The sequence below is a fragment of the Pezoporus occidentalis genome, unplaced genomic scaffold (assembly GCF_034315485.1).
Source record: "Pezoporus occidentalis ecotype Australia unplaced genomic scaffold, CSIRO_AGI_Poc_V1 ctg372, whole genome shotgun sequence".
NCBI classification, from domain to species: domain Eukaryota; kingdom Metazoa; phylum Chordata; class Aves; order Psittaciformes; family Psittacidae; genus Pezoporus; species Pezoporus occidentalis.
In genome coordinates this window covers 143123-149174 of record NW_026915694.1, presented here as the reverse complement: position 1 = coordinate 149174, position 6052 = coordinate 143123, and the positions used below count along the sequence as shown (strand labels likewise).

The following is a 6052-nucleotide window of genomic DNA, read 5'->3' as shown; positions in this document are numbered from 1 at the left end:
AACTGGCTGAGGAATCTGTGCAAAGCATTCTGCACTCCATCACCTACACACTTCTTACTAAGGATCAGCTTTGACTGCACTGATAGAATTTCCCTTGACACTAGGTGCATCCTATTTGCTATTTATTTCCTTTTCTGGCTTCTGCCATGTTTTATATACCTGATGGTGGTTACAGAAGGACACTGTGTGTGCTTGCCATTCCCAACACACAAAAAACTGTTGTGGATGCCTTGGTGGAGCTGTGCGTCTCCTCACATGGGATAGTTCAGTAAATGAAATGTTACTAAATGGGAGGCTGAATTTGAAATATTATCAAGCATATAGGTACTCCTATAGATAGGAGTATGTAAAGCCATCATACTTTCCACTACTGTGGTCAGACTTTACCCGAACCATTTAGCCCTTTATGGCTACATTTTCCTCATCAATAGAATAGAAATACATTAGCCTGTGAATTATACCTTACACAACTCTTTTGAAGCCTCACCATTATCTGTCTATGTGCTGCAGTAATAGAAATAAAGATGTTCAGTGTATGGCAATTCACAACAGCTTGTGGTTCATGATAAGTGCAACCAATCAACACATCAAAGACTGGGCTAAACCACAAACTTGTTTAACACAGTATGCTCGGTAAGCTGAAGGTTTGCCTTGAGCAAAAACTAGTTGTGATTTGCCAGTGTTATACAGTAAATCAGTTCTTAGAATATATGTTGCCAATGCTGATCTGTGTATTAGAGGTAGTACACAGAATGCAACAGCAAACTGCAAAGAGGGCTTAACGGTTGGAGCAGTGTTCTACCTGAGTTTAACATCAGCCACAAGACAGCATTCTGGAATGCTTCTTCACTTCATTAGCGGTTACATTTATTCTACTGTCAGTATTCAGTGATAGAAAGTGGGATATTTTGGCTCAGATTTTAAACACCTGATTAACTTCAGAAGTATATTAAAATATTTCTCTGCCAATAGCTATATGGCAGTATTTTCACAGAAAATGTCTCAGGATAAAAGAACAACTGCAGCAAGTGCATATACAAATTAGGCTTGCAGCAACTCTTCTACCTTACTTAAAATGCAGGTCCAGCACAATGTGTTTCTCTGTCTCCTGAGATTCTTGGTGAAAAATGAAATGCAAGCTGGTAGTTGTCTTTATGAACTAATCCCCATTGTTCTTGTGTTCCCACTGCCGTTACGCTGTTTAACACTAGATGTGTGCACAGCAGTCAGCTAGACATGGCTGAAGGTCTAGTCCTTTTTTAAAAAGATATGAATGCTGCAGCATCTGTACCGACATTATAGACCTGGGTGAGCCATCTGCCATCTGTAATAACTCGGAAATTCTCAGTTATAATGGTCTCCAATGGCTGTTGTGTGCTTTGAAAGAAAAACATTGTGACACATTTTGCTCTCACATTAGGGATGGAGCACCTTGCTAGACCATATTCTTCCTGTACGGGGGAAGAGCTGCAAATCACTTTCTTCTGGCAGCAATTGCACTGTGCTCTGTAAGTGGGAAGCAATAAAGGCATGGAAACCATGGGTTTAAAGCCAGGCATATGCCCAACATGCATCAGGAATGTGTCTGAGCAGACACAGTGCCACAGTCAGCACTGGCATCCTTTCACAATGCTGGGGCAGATGGTGTCACTCACAGGGAGTTTATGACTTTGCAGGAAAGCTTTCAGAATGCTCTGAGAACTGGACTGACATTGCCTTTGCATGGGACAGAAGTTCCCAGCTTCTGTGTCAGTGAATGGACCCCATGGCAGATGGGTGCCCTGTTTCCCAAAGATGCACTGGCCAGGACCTGCTTTGTCTTCAGCAGGCTGTGGAATCTCACCGTTTCCTGATGCTAGGCTCTAGGGTAGGTGGTCCTAACCAGAGTTTGTGGAATCACATTAGTGTCTACGTTTTCCTGCTTCCACAAGACTAAAGTGTAAAAAAGCCTGTTAGTATTTTCTCTTGTGTGCACTATACCTGCAAGTTGCCTCTGTTACTACATTGTTTTGCGATGATGGGAAGTTGTCACAGTGAAAAAGCCAGACTGTGAACTCAGTAAGTTTGAAAGCATACATCTCCCATTTGAAATATGAATTTATCTTTTTGTGAATATTGTGACCAAAAAAATTCTTTGCCTTTCTATGAGCTTGTCACTGATCCCCGTATCTGAATTCTGACCTGAGAAATTCCATTTACAGTAATTTTTCTGATTTAGGTCACCTAACTATAAGAAAGACGCTGTCATAGTTCTAGTGTCCTCCACAATTAGTTAATAACTCATATGTAAGTCACGTCACAGAAACTTTTTGGACAAGAAAATCTTTACTTTCCAAAGGGAAAAGAAAAAGATGTCTACAAGTGAATCATATGCACCAAATGAATGAAGATCTTACTCCTTGAAAAGGAGATCTGGGGTTTGTTTCAGCTAAAGGTTCACTTTAATGAAGTATCAGAACTTGGAATCTCCTCCTATGATGGCATAGCAACCATTAACACCTACTGGAGAAGCTGATTCTTTCTTTAAAGGTGCTCTAGTTCCACAGGTATGTTCATCTGCCTGCATCAATCATTTCTCTCCTTTATCAGTCAAAACCATTGCAGTCTACTTATCATTTACAGTGATAACATTTCCAGACTCTGGTTTCTTGTTTCTTCCTTGGTGGCTGCAACCCACACAGCAGAGCTCCCCTCTTTGTCTGAATCATTGTGTTCAAAGTGCTTAGCGATATTTTCTAACCTCAGATACATGTGGGAATCTGGTGTGGGTCCTGTTAGCTGTTCCTGACTTTCTCCTGCTAATTGTTCTAGCACTGAAGCTGGAAAGCCATGCAGATGCTACCTAGTTAGCCCTTTAAGCATTTTTACCAAATATGACTATGTTCTTCATATGCACTGCCTGTAGAAATTTTGCCCTTAGCATTTCCTGATTGGAATTGAGGGTGACTGTCACTGTGACTAGGTTAACCATCTGTATGGTCCCAGTTTCTGCCTCAGAGCATCTAAGGGTAAAGCAGACAGCATTTGCTGTGGAGCAGTCTGCCACCAAGTAACTGTATTTACTGCTGTCATTGTAGGAGCAAGTGGTTTAAGCACTTCAGGTACTCCTTCAGCTGCAGGACACATACACACCCTTAGAAACACAGGCTTACCAAGATTTAACGTTTGGAGGCTAATATTGCCCACTCTGACCTACAGCCTCTGGTCTGTCCAGCATGTTTGAGAGAGCAGATTTTAGCATGGCAATTTGTAACTCCTGTTTTCTTTACTTTTCCCACCCCTCTGGCTGCTGGAGAGATGCCTGTCCCAGCACAGCCCCACAGTCACCTTGCTGTGTTGTAGGGTGTGTACAAGTATCCCTGTTCCTAACACTAAACTTTGAGTCGTGTTCATGATGAGGACAAGGTTTGGTCCTTTTTCCCACCTAGATGCGATCAATTCTAGGGGTGTTAACAAGGTTTGCTTGGTTAGATGTCCTGGTTTCAGCTCGCATAGAGTTAATTTCTTCCTAGTAGCTGACACAATGCTGTGTTATGGATTTAATCTGAGAATAATGCTGATAATACACTGATGTTTTTGTTGTTGCTTAGTAGCATTTACCCTAGTCAGAGCTGTTCAGTCTCTTATGCTCTGCCATTGAGGAGGGGCACAAGGGAGCAGAGACAGGACACCTGACCCAAACTAGCCAAAGGGGTATTCCATACCACAGCACATCATGCTCAGTATAGAAACTGGGGGGGGAGTTACCCAGAAGGCCCGTATTGGTGCTTGGGTCAGGCTGGGTATTGGTCGGTGAGTGGTGAGCAATTGTATTGTGCAGCACTTGGGTTTATTGGGTTGTTTTTTTCTCCTTTCCTCTTTTAGCTTTATATTCTCTTGTTATTTCATTGTTATTATATTATTATTTTTCTTATCATTGTTATTATTATCATTATATTGTCCTTTAGTTGTTGGACTGTTCTTGTATCAGCCTGCAGGTTTACATTCCTTGATTCTCCTTCCTATCCTACCTGGGAAAGGAGGAAGGGGAAGGGTGAGCGAGCAGCTGTGTGTGCTGAGCTTAAACCGGCTGGGTTTAAACCGGAACAGTAGGCTATCCTAAGTGATCTCTACAAATGTGGGCATTGGTTGTGGTATGGGCCTCCAATTTTGATTCTAAACACTTACTCCGATTTTCTAGCTGTGTACATTGTGTTTTATACAACTTTTTATCTTTTAGAATTGTTCTTTTCTCCCTTTCATGTTTTGTTCTTACGTGTCTCCTACATTCTCCTCTACTGCTTGCAAGCAACTTCCTAACAGTCAACACAAGCCTGCTTTTGCCTTCCCTTTCCTTTCTTCAGCTTTTAAGAACTTTTCAATTTTTCAGGTTCATCCCAAATATCAGTGGTGTCAGTGCAATGTTTTCCTATCCATGAAAAATTCCACACAGGCTTTTTTCCATACCACTTTTTCAAATTCATCACCCAGCTTTTTCCAGCCTTTGTTACTATTCATAATGATGTGTACCCTCTTTAATGGAAGTTGTACTATCTGCAGCTGGCCTTTTCACTGCCCCTCCCGCAGAGCACAAGTCACCTCTATTAGGCCCTTTTTTTCTGAATAGAACCTTAGTTCAGAAGTCCCAGAATTGCTGGAATGTTACCAACACAATAGATAACATTCATCCTCAGGACTAACATGCCCATGATGCCAATTACTGCAGTAATGCAGTACTCTCTGGCTAGGTTACTTTAGATATTCCCTAAGCTTCATGGGCACATTGCCCTATCCCATCTCCTTTCAGCAGCAGGAGTTTGTTAGTCAGTCACAGTAGAAATATGCTGAAAGCACAGATGAGGGTGGGCACCCCTGTGAACCCTTCTGTGCTGTGGACACCCTCTCTTGCAGCAAGAGCCCTTGGTGAGATGTCTGACCCAGCATGCTCTGCAGTATGGAGCAAGTTGGTGCTCTGTCCTCAATTTGTATGTGAAATGTCACTAAAGCTTAATATCTTTCTTTCTTTTTTTTTATATAAACTAAATATAAATAGAAATTCTTGCTTCCCACATCCCAAGAGATATTCTTGCACATCCCTGGAGTTCATTTTGGTGCAAAGTGAAATTATGAGATTATGAGAATTATGAGAACTAATGTTCCCACTTTGGTTTACTTGTATATGACTTCGTGCAAACTCGGAAAGCTCTCCAATTAAACAAAAGATCTCAGATATCTTAGAATCTAAGCTTGATTGTTATAAAAAGTCATGCTATTGCTTGTGGATTAATTGGTCCTGTCTTGACTGGTGAAGTAACAACTCAGTTTGTGATTCAGCTGCAAAACCAGGACAGGACAATTGGAAGGGGTTTCTTATTGAGACTTTATTTCCAGATGTCTGATACTCCACTTGCTGGGTACCTAGTGTGTCTACTTTATCTAGTCTATCCCTGGATAAACTAATAATATTACTATTATATATATTAATAATATTTTAATAATTATATTATTAATAGTAATATTAATAATAGTAGTAATAATAAAGCTCATATCTGCTACAACTGTATGTAAATCCTAGTATTATTGTCTTAAATCTGAGTTTGTATTAATAGAAGGCTGACCTTCTGCTATTCTGTTTTCCCCAACAGGTGTAGAAATAAACCATTTCGGCCTGACCTGAATCCCCCAAATAAACTAAATATTCATTCACTACCACACAGAATCTCAGATTTTAATGCCAGAGTGGAGTATGGTGTAGTAAAGGCTAACTTTTTGAAGAGAATCACAGGTGTCTCGCTAGAGAGATTCTGGTTTTGAAGTGACAAAGGTCTGGTGGCAACTTCAGTGTGTCAAGCCTTGATATGCCTGCCATAGAATTCCATGGAAGGTAGTTCTCATTCCCTAAATGTACCATTAGGGACTGTTTCAAAGTCCATTAACATCAATGAGAAATTATTTGCATGAGACTATTTGCCAGTGCCTATATGACTCTGGCTTGCTTCAGTCCTATTAAATAGAAATTCATACAGTAAACTCCTGTATTGTCCTGGTCAAAGCTTCTCCATCCAAACAGGGT

At 40.8% G+C, this 6052-nt stretch overlaps 1 long non-coding RNA gene across 2 annotated transcripts; it reads left to right on the top strand.

Annotated features, from left to right (window-relative positions):
* Positions 1–1215: 1215 nt before the first annotated feature.
* On the top strand, positions 1216–5827 carry LOC134170382 (uncharacterized). Of its 2 annotated transcripts, none has more exons than XR_009967260.1 (3): positions 1216–1867; positions 4787–4975; positions 5625–5827. It is a non-coding gene; the product is annotated as an uncharacterized LOC134170382 (long non-coding RNA). The 2 variants fall into 2 exon arrangements; XR_009967259.1 differs by having other exon boundaries at positions 1216–2546.
* The last annotated feature ends 225 nt before the right edge of the window (positions 5828–6052 follow it).